At 36.0% G+C, this 16,604-nt stretch overlaps 1 protein-coding gene across 7 annotated transcripts in view; it reads left to right on the forward strand.

Annotated features, from left to right (window-relative positions):
* The first annotated feature begins 6 nt into the window (after positions 1–6).
* The window catches only part of NSD3 (nuclear receptor binding SET domain protein 3), a 115,219-nt gene continuing 98,621 nt past the window's right edge, over positions 7–16,604 (forward strand). For all 7 annotated transcript variants that reach the window (XM_040456566.1, XM_040456721.1, XM_040456650.1 and 4 more), the window contains exon 1: positions 7–371. The gene's annotated coding sequence lies outside the window, so the exon portion shown is untranslated. The remainder of the gene's footprint in view (positions 372–16,604) is intronic.

Raw genomic sequence — 16,604 nt, forward strand, 5'->3', positions numbered from 1 at the left:
AGTAGAGCCCCGAGGACCTTGCTGCTCCGGCGCGGCCGCCAGCCACAGCCTTCTCTCTGGCAGCAGCGGCTGCGCGGCGACCCCCCATCATCCTTCCACCGCCCCTGGCCACCCCGTCTCCCGCAGCCTTCCTCATCTCAGCTTCACGCCCGGCCTGGCCGGCCGCGGCCCTCCTCGGTGCCGGCAGCCATGGCAGAGGCGTCCGGCGCGAGGAAAATCTAGCCCGGGGATTTCATGCGGCCTAGCTCGGTTCCGTCTCCTCCCCCCCGCAGCCCCGGCGGCTGCCCGCACCCCAGCCCCACTCCGGGCCTCCGTGTCTCTCCTGTGATCGTACTGACACGGCCGGGGGGTTAGAATGGAACAAACTGAAGGTAAAGTTAATGCGTCTGTGTGTGTATGTGTGTGTGCTGGAAGGAAGGGCTGAGGAGGGAACGACGAGGAGGGAGCGACGTAGGGATGGGACCCGGGTAGAGAGAGAGAGAGACCCTAGCAAGGATGGGAGGACAAGCTGGTGGCCAGAAAGGGTTCGAGGGGAGCTCGGTAGGAAGAGCAGAGGGCTAGGTGGGGGGGTGTGGAGATTGGGAGGTGGGGCAGAGGAGGTAGGATTGGGATGAGCGATGGAGTGGCGCTGAGGTGGGAATTGGGAGTAAAGGTGGGATGGGGGCGGGGATAAAGATGGAACGGGGGAGGGGCAGGGAACGAGAAGAAGAGTTAGGTTTGGAGATTAGAGACCTGGGTGAACTGAACTAGGTTTGGGGGTGCAGTGTGGAAACTTGAAGAGTCTGGGGGAAGGGGACAGAATTGTATGGAGAAATGGGGCATCAAGAGAGGAAACGAGGGGATGGAAGTAAAGGAAAAGGTGGATTAGGAAAAGGGATATAAATTGTTGAGACAGGATGCATAGGAAGATAGGACGCAGACTCAGGAAACTGGAAGACTTAGAATTGGCATAGGGAGGGAAATGCACTGAATGTTGAGAAGGATGAGAACTACCGACCAAGCATCACAGAGTGGGAGGAAAAGCAGGGGAAGGGGGTTGTTAAAGGAAGGGAAAGCCTTTTGTTCCTATATTTCTGTGTATTCTGGGCCTTTTCTTTCAAGGCTAGAGAATGTAGAAGAAGCTAGTGGTTCTAGTGTTGTGATTGCTGTGAAATGAGGAGGTGTGGGGTTTTGCTGTTTTGAGGGAGGAGGAAATGTGTTAGTGTTATGGTGTCAAGACAGCAGAGACATGGCCATAATTTGATGGTTTTGCTGAGGGAGTGAAGACTATTCAGATTTAAAGGGGGTAGGGGCAGCCATGTTTGCTGCCAGGCACTGCAGTGTAAATAAATTCCTTCTCTCCGACAGCAGTATGAATGTGGAAGGGGCCAGTTCAGATTGTCAACCCCCTTTCTTTCTATTCATGAACTCTTCCCATACATCTTGTGGTAATTTAAAATTATTCATAACCACCAAAGGAGGTAGTGATGTTTTCCATCTTGTGTGTTTTGCTGCTCCCCCCACCCCCTTTCCCTCTTCCTTCTGGTTGCAAACAAGGCATGCTAATGAACTGCAGTGTAAAATTAACCCTTTTTATAAAGTTGAAACTGTATGTTTACTGGGTGAAGGAATCATTGCTATCGTATTTCAAATGTGATCATAAAAACTCTTAAATGTTGAAAATTCATTTGTTTTAGAAGCTTCGGAAGCAGTCAACATGTTTTCTGAAATTCTTTAAGTAAACAAGGAAATTGCATTGGTTATTTTTCTTGGGCTTGTGCTCTTGGCAAAGCACTGTGTGGGGGTGAGAAGGGGTAGAAAGATCTGCTTGTGGTAGGTTATGTTCTTGCTGTATTTTGAATGTTGGAAAATTAGAAGTAGGTGCATTTTACAATGATGTTATCGACAGTTCATGCTCATAGGTGACGGGTGTGTTAAGAAGTGTTTTTCTTTTAATACGCTCTCTCTCCTCCATCCCTTCTCTTTGCTTCATGGGTACAGGTCAGTACAGTCTCCAGATGTCAGCTCAGCACAGTGTAATGATCTATGAAGTAGGCATGCAGTTCTTAGAGCCTCAGTGAAGTGCCGGATTTTTGTTTTTTTTTTTTTGTTTTTTGTTTTTTGGTGAGAACTTCAGGTTACTCTCAGGAAAGCTACAATAACGCTTTAATGTATTAAAATGTAACTGCTTGTGTAATTTGAAATGGTTACTGTTCTAAAGGTTTAAATCCTGACAAACTTACAGTAGATACATTGTTAAGTGGAGCCTATTTTATTTTCCTATTGAAAAGGATTAAGTGTGTGTGTGTGTGTGTGTGTGTGTGACCTTTTATTTTTGTTTTATAGTTGTAATTGGGGTAATTCAAACTTTAATCCATCATATTGATTTTGAAACTATTCTCTAATACCAGGAAGGTGTGTTAAAATTGTAATATGATGGACTCAAACCAGTTGTACTGCATATTGATTTAATCTATCTTAATGCAATATCCTTTCAGTTGTTATATAGAAGTTTAGGAGGTGTTCTTGATGTGTTGAAAAAATTAAATTGAATATTGTTAGAGTAATACTTTATGAGAGTACTTTTAGTTTAAAGGCCAGATTCAAAACTTGATGTATTTTGACTTGATGATATTCAGCCTGAATTTGTAATGTTTGTTTATTTATTTATTTTTGAGAGAGAGAGACAGAGAGACAGTGCAAGCAGGGGAGGGAACAGAGAGAGGGAGACACAGAATCCGAAGAAGGCTCCAGACTCTGAGCTGTCAGCACAGAGCCTGACGTGGGGCTCTCGTGAACCACTGGATCATGACCTGAGCTGAAGTTGGCCGCTTAACGGACTCAGCCACCCAGGCGCCCCTAAGCGCAAATTTTAAAAAATTCTGTGAGGAAAAGTTTCACTCAAAAAAAAAACAAAACTATTCAATATGCTTTTTTGGAATTAATTTTTATGGAGATCTTATTTTTATATCTTCCACTCAGTTGATGTGTTATTTGTAATTAACTGGTAAAATTGTGTGCATGAACTATCACTGCCATAAATTTAGGAAAATGAGAAATTCTTGTATATTGAAAGAAGAAAAAAACTCATGTTGGAAGCTTGAATTACTTTGTTAAAAAAGTGTATTCCTATGTATTCAGTATTTTGTCAAAAGCAGGGTCCCCTGACTAGCTGTATTGAGTATTCTGGCTCTTTGGATAGGTATCCACATAATGAAGAAGGCTATTCTAGTTAGATAATAATTAATTAAAACCCAGACTTCGCTGTGATTACCATGTCTGTCAGCCCACTTGCTACCTGTGATAGCTTTTTTTTTTTTTTAATCTTACTAAATATGCTCTTTCCTATACTAATCAGATTGATTCAATTTTGGGTAAAGGAAATTGGTTGCCTTTGAGATGGTCCTCCTTGAGTGAATTGTCAAATCTGATTCTAAAGACACTCAGTTTCTGAAGTTTATGATATTTATAATAATTATAGCAAAGCTGCTAATAGTTGTCTTCTTACAGTATGTTATGCTAAGTGCCTTACACGTATAATTTCCTTTTATCCTACCAACAGTTGCATGAGGTTGGTACTATCGACTCCTTTTTAGAGATGGAGAAATTGAGGTTAAGTATCTTAATAGCACACAGATGGTAACTAGCAAAGCCAGTATTTGAATCCAGGTCTTTTCTAATTATATAACCTGGATCGGCAGGTCTTTTAGTTTCTTTTAAAAAATTTATAAAGATTAAAAAAAACTATAAAGATAATACATGTTCATTATGTAAATTTTTTTCAAATATTATAAAAGGCTAAGAGGTAAAAAAAAAAAAAAAAAGTTAGCGCCCCATTTCCCCCAATAACCATTTTGAGGTTTCTTCTGAAAATATATTATAAAAGGCTAAGAGGTAAAAAAAAAAAAAGTTAGCACCCCATTTCCCCCAATAACCATTTTGAAGTTTCTTCTGAAAATATCTATAGATATTTTCTATATATTCTATTTCTTCTAGAAAATATCTGTACATACATATGTATATCTGTCTTAAAATACATTCAAAATGGGTCATACTGTCTGCATTTGCTATTGTGGTGTTTGGGGTTTTTGTTTGTTTTTGTTTTTTGCTCTTGTGTTTTAATAGGCTACCTGGGACATCCTTTTATTTTATTTTATTTTATTTTTTCAACGTTTTATTTTTATTTTTGGGACAGAGAGAAACAGAGCATGAACAGGGGAGGGGCAGAGAGAGAGGGAGACACAGAATCGGAAACAGGCTCCAGGCTCTGAGCCATCAGCCCAGAGCCTGACGCGGGGCTTGAACTCCCGGACCGCGAGATCGTTACCTGGCTGAAGTCGGACGCTTAACCCACTGCCCCTGGGACATCCTTTTAAATTAGCACATATTTGATCTACAAGTGTTTTTAATTAAAAAAAATATTTTTTTAATTTTTTGAGAGAGGGAGACAGAGCATGAATAGGGAGGGGCAGAGAGAGAGGGAGACAGAATCCTAAGCAGACTCCAGGCTCTGAGCTGTCAGCACAGAGCCCAGTGCCAGGCTCGAACTCACAAACTGTGAGACCATGACCCAAGCCAAAGTTAGATGCATACCTGACTGAGCCACCCAGGCACTCCTACAACTTTTTTTTTTTTTTTTTTAAAGGGTCATGTAGTATTCTATTGTTTGGAATATTGATTAACAGGATGTTAACTGTTTTTACTATGTAAAAGTATAGCAGGTTCTGAATTAAGTACCTAACAGCCAATTTAAATGGAAGAGATATAATCCAACTACTTTATTTTATAAGAGAGAAAACAGAGGCCTAAGGAAGTTAAGTTCCTTTGGTGACAGATCTGTACCTGGCTCTTTATACTACACCACATTACTTCATTTATTATGAAGGTACTTGAGCTCTCTGTAAAAGCTCAAGGTGAAGGGGAATATTCAAGGTTGTTAGGCATGTTTAATATAATGAATGCAAAAGGATTAAGTTGCAGTGAGGCAAAGGATCTTGTTTCTTTTTTTCATACTTTGTTCACTATGTTGTACATATAGTATATCCACAAAGCATTCTTACATGCATAAATGAACCCTGTCTAAGGATCTTAGAGTTTGTGTTTTGGGTAACGAAATGGTTTTGGCAGAATTTTTCCTGTTTTAATAAAATTATCAATGAAATAAAATAGCAGTGAAATGAAAAAAATAAGAGGTCCATCGTGGTCCTAGAAAGGAACTTGGAAAGAAAATGGAGTCACTAGTAAGTTTTTAAAAATGAGCTAAAAAATAGCTCATTGAAAACAAGTTTTAAAAGATCTTAGCAGGCAGCACTGATTACTTTAATTATTTTTGTCAAGAAGAAAATAAGTTACCATGGATACTTATTCATTGGATTCTTTTGAAACAAATTCAGTTTTAGACACTTAAAATTTAGAATTATCAAAGCCTTAAAAAGATTTAGAATTTGGTGTCTATAAACTTTGTTTCTTGATACAATGCTGTTTTTAGTTTTACTTTAAAAAAAAAAGTAGAGTCTGTTATTTTTTGAAAGCAACTAAGATGATTTATTCCTTTGTATATCAAACATGTTAATAAACAACATGTCCAGCATTTGAGTTTTTAAATGAATGGTCACCTTTAATTCTGCAGGCTAATCTTTTTATAAATGTTAATAAAGGTAGATTTAAGAAATTGATTATACTACAACTACCCAACACGTTTTTAAAAAGCTTACAGAGTTTTAGTTTTGGTTTTTATTGTTGATTTTACTAAGTACCTAGTAAGTACTTTCAAACACTTCGTATTATGTTGTGCCTGCACCGTGTGGCATAAAATAAAGGTAAAAGGCATATTTAAAATTTTGTGAAGTTAGAGAATGTTCAGTTCTCACTAATGGATATGTTATTACTCCTAAAATATATCTGCCTATCGATGAGATTTTGAATTTGCAAAGCTCCTTGAAAAATGATTCTTGACTTATTTTTAAATTTATTAAGATGTGGATCTGTAACTCTTTTTTTACTAGGTTCCTTTTTTCATGTAGATTTAGAGCTACATTGAGGAGAAAGTGAAGGGAAAATGAAAAAATTTTGTATCCTTTACATTTTAACTGTATAAATGTATGAATTTATTATCTAATAGTACCTTGCACTTATGACATCTTCTAAGATGTTTGATTGAATTCCTACATGATAACTGGACTTGTTTTTAAAATGTGAAGTTGGAAAGCATAAAAATTATTTAACCCAAATTTAAAGATGGGAAAATTGAGGTTTCAGGAAATCCTTAGGCCAAGTAGATTGGCATGTTAGGTAGAATAAGGTTTTCAGAGTTCTGTCTGATTACTTAAAATTTTTTTTTAGGGATGCCTGGCTGGCTCAGTCAGTAGAGCATGCGACTCTCCATCTTGGGGTCGTGAGTTCCAAAACCCCACGTTGAGTGTGGAGCTTACTTAAAAAAGACACTTTTAAAAAAATATGTGTGTTTCTTGACTTTTTCTTCATAGCCTGCATTATCCTTACTTTAATAGATAAACATTAAATAACAGTAAAGTGTTTTCCTACCATGGAACATGCTTTTTGAATTTTGTATGATGTATATACATACATCTTGAAGTACATAGATGGATATTTTAAATTTAAGAAATGTATGTATGCCTGGGATTTTGTGAGTCAAACAAAACTTGGTTTATCAAGTTGATTTGAGATGAAGAAGTCTTGTATGGAGGCTTGCCTTTAACTAGTGGCATTTTGGCTGTAGCCAAGACAGTATTGTGTCTGTTGAGTCTTGTGTAACTAATATCTCTTAGCTATAGAGTCTTAAGAAAACTGTACATTTAAACACATACACATAAAACACCTTAAGAAAGAAACAATTTTAAACTTTTAAGTTGTGAAATATGACATGTAAAGAAAAAAGCACAAAACCTAAATGTACAGGGCACCTGGGTGGCTCAGTTGGTTGAGCGTCTGACTCCTGGTTTGGGCTCAGGTCATGATCTCACACGGTTCGTGAGTTTGAGCCACACATCTGGCTTTGTGCTGACAGTGCAGAACCTGCTTGGGATTCTCTCTCTCTCTCTCTCTCTCTCTCTCTCTGTGTCCCTCCCACTCTCTCTTTCTCTCAAAATAAATAAACAAACTTGAAAAAAAAAAGATTAAAAAAAAAACCCTAAATGTACAGTATAAACAAATAATTAGAAAGTAAACATTATGTAGTGACCACTCAGGTAATAAACCCTTTAAGGAAAACTACAGAGACTGCTTCATTGGTTTAGTTGGTATTGCCTTGATGGTAGTTGGACTTTCAGGATAACAGTATGCTGAAAGTAATCTGAAAAATTAATAATGAGGGGTCAGGAAATGTAAAAACTGAATCACCAGTTACTGTTATTATCAAAAGGGTTATCTAGGCAATTAAAAACAAGTTTCCTACCAGTGTAGTCATTTAGTGATTTGAAATCTTAGTGCTATATTAATGAATGTGAAACAAAAAAATGACACCAAATTCTATAAGAATCATGCCATTTTATACAAAGTGTTTTTTTTCAGAGCTCATCTCTGATACAGTTTTTTGTAGAATTTAATGACTACTGATTTTTAGATTAATATGCAAACTCTAACAATGATTTTTGCTTAGAAAATATCAAATTTGAGTTATTAATAATATCCTAAGCTAAGTATCTTATTTTATAAAAACTGCTTTGACTCTCTTGCTTTCACATTAATGTAACTATTCAAAAAGTATTAACCTGAGAAGTAATCAGTAGTGACATTCTATTTTGACACTTCATCCTTGATACCTTTTGATTCTTATCTTTTCTGTATTTTGTTTAGGTGAATCAAATTTTTTTGAAACTGAAGAAACTTACTTGAGGGTGCTTCTTTGTCTTAACAGACTGTTTTCTTATATGTTTGGAAGTGTTAAATGTTGATTTTCAAGGATTTTGATAACAGAGAAAATTGAATTTTTTTCCTTTCTGACTACCTGTTGCATACAGTATACTTGCATAAAATTCTGCAGTGTGGACTTTGGAAAAGACATTTTTGGAACACATTTTTGGAACATATCTACATACATAAAGTAAAACCTTTATTTGGTTATTGTAATTTTGTTACTTTTTAAGCTTTTTTTTTTTTTTTTTTTTTAATGATTTCTGCAGAATCCCAATACGTTAGCACATAGTATTTCATATTTGGTTGTGATGAGAAACTTTTTGCTGTGCTTTACCATACCCTTGAATTCCTTCCTGTAATGCCGTAGAATGTTCTTTTTTATTCTGGCTAATTTTCCCCTAGCAAAGATGATAAGTAATTATTTTAAATCTTGAAATGAACATACATGTTGAGTTTTCCTAGATGTGGAAGCAAATGTGATTTGATATAATAATGTTTTAAACCTAGATTAGGTAGTTTGGCTTTGTGTATGAAGTAGAGTTAATACGCTTTTGGCCAGCTCGTGGTTTCTGTGTTAACACCTGTAAAATTAAGTGTGGATCATTAGAATTTATTTTATTGGGGATAGAATTAGTTAAGGTTTTAAACTATGAGGTTAATGTATTAATTAAGGTATTGGACACATATACATACATGCACACACATAATACTCGTGAGAAATGCTGATGGCCCTGTTTTTATTTTTTAATGGAAAATTTGTACTTTACAAAGTGGCTACTAGTTTAAAAATAACACTTATGTTTAACTTATGAAAGGATTTTTATTGTAGAGAAATTGAAGACTAGTCAGATATAGAGAAGATTAAGATCACTTGAAATTCTGCCAGTTGGAAGTAACTATTGACATTTTGTTCTATATCTTTCCAGTGTTTTCTCTTATGCATCTATGTATTTTTTTAACAAACTGCAGTTGTACATTAATATTATTTTGGTAACATGGTTCATTGTGAAATTAATTTTTTGAGAATGTGATTTTTGAATTGACATTTAATTTCATTATATGGGTATGCCATATCTGTTTACCATTCTTCTATTGATGGTATTTTAGATAGTTTGCAGTTTTGGGATATTATGATTTGATGAACATCCTTATACATTAAAAAACAAAAACCTTTATGACTGTGATTATTTGCTTACAACAGATTCCTAGAAATAGAATTACGTAACAGATATGAACATTTCAAAGGCTTTTAACACATATTGCCAGTTGGTTCTCCAGAAGGGTTTTTTTAAATAACAGTTTTGTTGAGAAATAATTCACATACCATACAATTCACCCACTTAAAGTATACAATGCAGCATTTTTTAGTATATTCGTAGAATTGTACAGTCATCACCACAATTAATTTTAGAGCATTTCCAGAAAATTTTGAGCTAGTTTAAACTCCGAGCAATATCAGAAAGGCTTTGTTAAATTTGTGGTTTTTAAAGTGTAGTGCAAATGTATAATAACACAATCATTTATGTGATAACATATTTTTTCTTTGTGATCACCATTTTTTTTTTAATTTTATTTCCAGCTTTTTTTTTTTTTTTTTTTTTTTTTTTTAATTTTTGAGAAAGAGAGAACAGACGAGCAGAGGAGCAGCAGAGAGAGGGTGACTGAGGATCTGAAGCAGGCTTCATGCTCTCCGTGCAGAACCCAATGCAGGGCTCGAACTCGTGAGCCTTGAGATTGAGCTGGCTTAACAGACTGAGCCACCCAGGCATCCCCAAATTTTAGTTCTACCTTTATTGAGATACAATTGACTGACACACACTTTATATCCATTTATAAGTGAGTTTAGAAAGTTAGTGATGAAGATGCTCATATCCTATGTTCAGAAATCCTGACATAACAGAGTTTAAGTTTATGAAACAAAGTATGTGGCAGATTTTTTACAAATTATAAAATCATTCTCCAGTCAAGATGCCTTTATTGAGAGAGTGTTGTATATGGTTTAAAATATGTTTCTTTTCGTTCAAATTTTATTTAGAAACATTTTATTTTAGAAAATGGCTATAGAAAGTGTGCTATACCTGTATAATTAACTATAGCAAACTTGTCACCCTAAAGAAAGTATGGTTTTCTTTTTATTAAGAGAGGTTTGCTTTGCTTAAATGACCTTCACCCTGAAAGTTGTTCTGTCATTCTGTGTGCTTTAAGCCATTTGACAAAACATCTTTTTTTTTCCCCCAACTCGTGGGCCTGTGGAGTATAGGGCAAGAGTCCCACCTTAACAACTAAGGCTCAGTGTTGTCATCCCTGGAGATGAAAATATCTACTTTTTGGAGTTATAGTGATCCAAATTAGAACTGCTAGAGTGTACCTGGAACCGGACCAGGCATATAGCTGATAATTAATGACTTAAAAACATTTTTTTTTAACATTTTTATTTATTTTTGAGAGAGAGAGAGAGAGAGAGAGAGAGAGAGAGAAGTGGGGGAGGGGCAGAGAAAGAGGGAGACACAGAATCTGAAGCAGGCTCCAGTCTCTGGGCTGTCAGCACAGAGCTTGAGGTGGACCGCAAGATCATGACCTGAGCCGAAGTCAGACGCTCAGAGCTACCCAGGTGCCCCCCAAAATTATTTTAATGTTTATTTAGAGAGAGAGACAGAACATGAGCAGGGAGGGACAAAGAGAGGGGGACACACAGAATCCAAAGCAGGCTCCAGGCTCCAAATTGTCAGCACAGAGCCCCATGCAGGGCTTGAACGCTTGAACCACGAGATCATGACCTGAGCCAAAGTCAGAGAGTTAACAGACTGAGCCACCCAGGTGCCCCGATGACTTTTTTTTAATATAAGAAAAATAATATTTGCAAAATGAACTAGACTTTAGTCCCATGTTTAATAGATGAAGAAATGAATTCATCTGGCCTAAACTCAGTTTCAAAGAAGTTAAAAGTGAATGTTAACTAATACTTGAATAGAATCTTTGCATGGGTTATGTGAGTGTTTCCCAGTTGTAAGAATTCATGCTGGTACAAGTACGAACATGAAGTTAACTTTCCAGTCCAAATTTACTTCCACTGTTGTCATTACAACAGCATGGTGGCTATAGCTTCACCAATGCTTAGTGTTCTGATTCAGCAAATAGCTGATAGTGTAAAATTTGAGTATATGGTATGAAGTGTCTTATGTCCTAACTTTTATTGCTTATTTTGAAATGGAATGTTGAATACAGTTGATCCTAAAATACTAAAGTGATAAACCTGATGAACCAAAAACCAAAAACTGGTCTTTATAGGAAAGATAAACTTAGTAAATTACTATTTTAGATATTATAATAAGTTACTTAGTATTTTAAAAACCACATATCAGGGGCGCCTGGGTGGCGCAGTCGGTTAAGCGTCCGACTTCAGCCAGGTCACGATCTCGTGGTCCGTGAGTTTGAGCCCCGCGTCAGGCTCTGGGCTGATGGCTCAGAGCCTGGAGCCTGTTTCCGATTCTCTGTCTCCCCTCTCTCTCTGCCCCTCCCCCATTCATGCTCTGTCTCTCTCTCTCCCGAAAATAAATAAACGTTGAAAAAAATAAAAACAAAAAAACCCCACATATCAGTTCTTTGATGCATTCTCTTTTTGTCTTGCTGTGGTGAATGGAGAATACAAGGTAAAGTCAAATTTAAACATTTACAAAATTTTGAGAACCAATCTCAAATCATTTTACTATAACTTAAAAGTTTGTTGGTGAAAGAGGTAGGAAAATACGTGGATGAACTTGTTAGTTTACTAGATTTCATAGTGCATGGAGCAAGATGACTGATTGGAATTACTTATTTTGTAGTAATTTTTAGTATGAGTCAATACCCTTGATGGAAGGGATTGGAAAATAATCTAAATTTTCTTCAAGTGTTAATACCATGTCTGCTGTGCCGGGTGGGGTCAAGAACAAAGTGAAGACCATCGAGGTTAAACCAAGTAGATAAGGGAAATATGGTATATTACTAGTAAGTTTTATATTGGTATAGGCAATTCAATAGTATTGAGGTTTAGTCAGGAAAGAACTACAAAGCATCCTAAACTATTGTATAACAATGAAATCATAGTCAATGAAATTTGTATAATTGTATTCAATGACACACTTACTAGTCCATTGAAATACAATATAGGGTGGGGTTTTTTTTGTTTTGTTTGTATTTCATTAGTTAATTGTGTTTTATTTCATGCAGGTCACTTCCTAATACAGGATATTTTAATATCCTTGACCCTTATCCACACATTTTTTTTGTGGATAATTTTTAAGTGAAAATTTCAGAAAATATTTGTGGCAGTAACACTGTAGTTAAACAGATTGTGGGGTAATACAGTTGCGCTTTTAAAAATAGTGTTGCTCTTTTATTAGTAGTATAGACTCAGAAAAATTAAAATAAAAATTAGAAGAAAATGTGCCACTTCTGTAACGCACCTTTATTATTTACTTAGAGAATTTGGTAGAAAGAAATATGGGGCTGATTTTACCCCCTAAAATTTTATTTATGTAAATAGATATTGATTGTCAATTTCATATAATTGTTTGCTCTTTCAAATAATGAACATCTTTATGTAATGTTAATGTTAGGTAAGACCTTAAAGTTAATTTTTTTAAACCACATATATTTCTGTCAGCATGAAAATCCAAACTTGTACACCTATTTATTGATAACTAGGAGGAATCACAGTCCATTTTCCATTGTTTGGGGTCTTTTCAGGTTATCTGGATCATCTGATTTTTAACCTCTGCTATTAGATATACACAAAAGCCTAATTCTGTATCCCTCAGAATTCATACAGCTAAATTAGAGGTAGAATCGGAGTTAAAATTCAAGTCTCATTACGAAAGACGGATGTCAGAGTACGTTTTTGCTTATCCCAGACTTATCTCAGTCTATCTTATTCTAGAATATAGATCTGATTACTAAACCTCTTATGTGACTTCTTTCTGGCTTCACAGTACTACTCACCCATTCCTTTAAAAAGTTTATGACTGGGGCACCTGGGTGGCTTAGTCAGTTGAACATCTGACTCTTGATTTTGGCTCAGGTCATGATCTCACAGTTTGTGAATTAGAGCCCCACATCGGGATCTGCCCTGACAGTGCAGAGCCTGCTTGGGATTCTCTCTCTCCCTCTCTGCCCCTTTCCTGCTCACTCGCTCTCTTTCTCTCAAAATAAGTAAACATTAAAAAAAAGTAAAAAGTTTATGATTAACCTTATTTTTATAAGCTTCTTTGGAATATTTTTGTTTAGTTCAAATATGAAAAATAATTTTTTTTGAAAAATAATTTATATCAGCACTGTCCAATAGAATTTTCTGTGATGATGAAATGCTTTATAGCTGTGTTGTCTAACATGGCAGCCACTAGCCACATATGGATATTGAACAGTTAGAATGTGGCTAATGTACTTGATAAATTTTATTTAATTTTAATTTGTTTAAAATTAAATAGCCACATGTGGCTAGCACCGATTGAGACATTTTTAAAAAATATTTTTTAAAAAACTTTTTAAAAGTTTATTTATTTATTGTGAGAGAGAGGGAGAGAGAGAGAATCCCAAGCAGGCTCTGCACTGTTAGCACAGAGCCCATTTTGGGGCTTGAACTCCGGAGACATGAGATCATGACCTGAGCTGAAACCAGGACTTGGATGCTTAACCGACTGAGCCACCCAGGTGCCCCAGGTTTAGATATTCTTAATAAAGGAAAGAATTAAGTAGAGGTGGACATATTTTTCACATTATTTGCTCTTGCAATCTATTTGTGTGTTTTTGTGGGGTCAGGTTTTAAAATCTCATTTTTCCAAAATACTCAGTGTCTTAGTGAATAAATCTAGTCATAGAAAACAACTTAGTAATAGCTATTTGAAAGCTAACATGTTTTTAAAAATTCTCTTAATTGATTCAATTAAGTGACTATAGACTGCCAACCAACAGAATAATTTTATTTCTGTAGTATTCTGGAATAGTTACGGTTAAATAAGATTTCAAACTTAAACTTTTCATGTTACATGGAACATTTGATTAAATTATTATTAAATTTTTTTGCTATTGCCATATGTCAGAAGTCTCTGAAACAAAGAGAAATTGAAATAAAAGATATGCCTAATGATCACCTCTTCACTTGTCTTCTTTAAATCTTTCTATATAACTAATTCCTGGTTTTGATTAAGCCTTTTTTTTTTTTTTTAAATAAGGCTAGCCCCTCAGTCATTGTATCCTATTACCCTGTTTTATAGTAGTTTATCACTATCTGAAATTTTCTGGTTTATTTAAGCTCCATGAGACTAGAATCTTATTTCCTTTGATTTCCCAGAGCTAGAACAAGATCTGTATAGTTGGTGTTCAGTAATGAACCATTTCACAAACAAAACAAAACAAAACAAAACAAAGGATTCTGTGAAGAATAAGATAAATATTTGGAATAACATGCCAGTTGGAGTCTGGGAATAGGCAGGGTGAGACTCAGCTTTTGATTATCTTAGTGATGCTGGTGTAGGTAATTTAAGGTAATTATTATTTTTTTTTAAGTTTATTTATTTTGAGAGACAGCAAGTGGGGAAGGGGCTCAGAGAGAGGGAGAGGGACTTCTAAGCAGTCTCCACACTGATACAGTGCAGAGCCTGATGTGGGGCTCCAACTCAACGAACCATGACATCATGACCTTAAACTGACACTTCACCGACTGAGCCAGCCAGGTGCCCCTAAAGTGATTAATTTAGAATGATTTTGTATAGAAATGTTTCTCTGTGAACTTTTATTTTATTTATTTATTTTTAAAATTTGTTAAGGTTTATTTACTATTGAGAAACAGAGACAGAGCATGAGTGGGGGAAGGGCAGATAGAAGGGGAGACACAGAATCCAAAGCAGGATCCAGGCTCCGAGCTGTCAGCATAGAGCCCGATGTGGGGCTCAAACTCACGAACTGTGAGATCATGACCTGAGCCAAAGTCGGATGCTTAACTGACTGAGCCACCCCGGCACCCCTGTGAACTCTTATTTTAAAAACAAGCTTTTGTCAGGGCCCCTGGGTGGCTTAGTTGGTTAAGTGCCCAACTCTTGATTTTGGCTCAGGTTGTGATCTCATGTGCTGATGCTGCGGAGCCTGCTTGGGATTCTGTCTCCCTCTCTCTTTGCCCCTCCCCTGCTCACTCTATATCTCTAAATAAATAAATAAACAAGTATATAAATAAAAACATTAAAAAAATTTAAAACCAGCTTTTGTCTAGACATACATACATGTACTAAATAAATCTCATCCACATAAAAACATCATAGAGTTGACAAAATGGAAGGAAAAAGTGAGAAAATATTTACACGGTCAGTTTTTGAGTATTCAGCCTCATTTCATAACTTCTTAGAGATGAAGGGGTTTACTCAGAGTCATTTATATACCATTTATATACCATACATATATACCGGTATGTATATACTGAAATGGTAGGAGAACTACCTGCTCCTGATTTTCCAGTATGTTTTGACTTATGATCTATGAATGAACATCGCTGGGTAGCAGACATAGGCACTTTAACTGATACAAGCAGTTTTTGGCTAATAATGATTTGAGTTATCTGCAAGTTGTTGGAAATCAAATATTCTTTTACAGTAAATTAGGTGATTTAATTTCAATTTTAAAATGTCAACAAGGTAAGTGTGGAAAGGATTTTATTTTTACTATTTATTTCTATACGTACTCTTAAATAGTTAAACAGTGTTTTAAGATGTGAATGAAAGCCTTTTTATTTAGGGAACTTATTATTTTACCTTGACAAAATACATTTCCACTTAGAGGTTATTCATCAGAGGTTATTCATCACTACATATTGGCTTAATGTAGTATTTTTGGATGGCTGTGTGAGGCTTTTCTTTTTTAACTTGTTCATTTATGTTTAACAGAATTTTAAAATATGGTTCTTACCAGAGTGCTATCTTTATTAGTGCAGATTTTCTCCATCTCCCTCTACATATTTTTGTGAAAATCGGTCACAAAACCCAGTGTGGCCCAGTGATTTTAGTTGCCAGAAATTGAAGATCTTAAAAACAGTAAGTATTTTAGTAATAAAACGACCTATAACATTGTGTCCTGTCTGGGAATGGCTTTACTGCCATTTCATTATTTGTATCACATCTATGACTAGAATGAAAGTAAACTCTAGAGCATAGAAAGCAGCAGTGACTGTGCCAACAAAATGGGAAGAAGTATTTCCTTTTTTTCTGCATGTATAAAAGGTGGCAGCCACACCCTACCAGCAATTTAAATCTAATGGCTTTTTCTGGCTGTCCAGGGACAAATTGTAGGTCACATTACTATATTTGTATCCATACACAGGAATATTTGTGTTGTAACAGGGTAAGACTTTCTAAAGTGATATTTCAGATTCTCCAAATCTTAGGTTAATGGATCTATGGTAATTCCCCTCCTCCCTGTTTGTGCTTTATAGGGGTGTTAGTGGAACTAAGGACAACAAAGTGAGTGGAAATGCTTTCAGAGAAGACTCTATTAGTTTCCTGTTGCCTCTCTAACAAATGATGTCAAACCTAGATGCCAAACGAAATTTAAAACAACAAATTTACTATCACATACTTCTGGATGTCAGAAGTCCAACATGGGTCTCTCAGGGCTAAAATCAAGACATCAGTAAGGTTGTATTCCTCTGGAGTCTCTAAGGGAAGAATCTGTTTTCTTGCCTTTTTCCAGCTTACAGAGGCTGCCTGCATTCGTTGGCTTCTGGTCCC

This window comes from Herpailurus yagouaroundi, unplaced genomic scaffold (assembly GCF_014898765.1).
Source record: "Herpailurus yagouaroundi ecotype Mexico unplaced genomic scaffold, PumYag 28, whole genome shotgun sequence".
In the NCBI taxonomy this organism is placed as follows: Eukaryota; Metazoa; Chordata; class Mammalia; order Carnivora; family Felidae; genus Herpailurus; species Herpailurus yagouaroundi.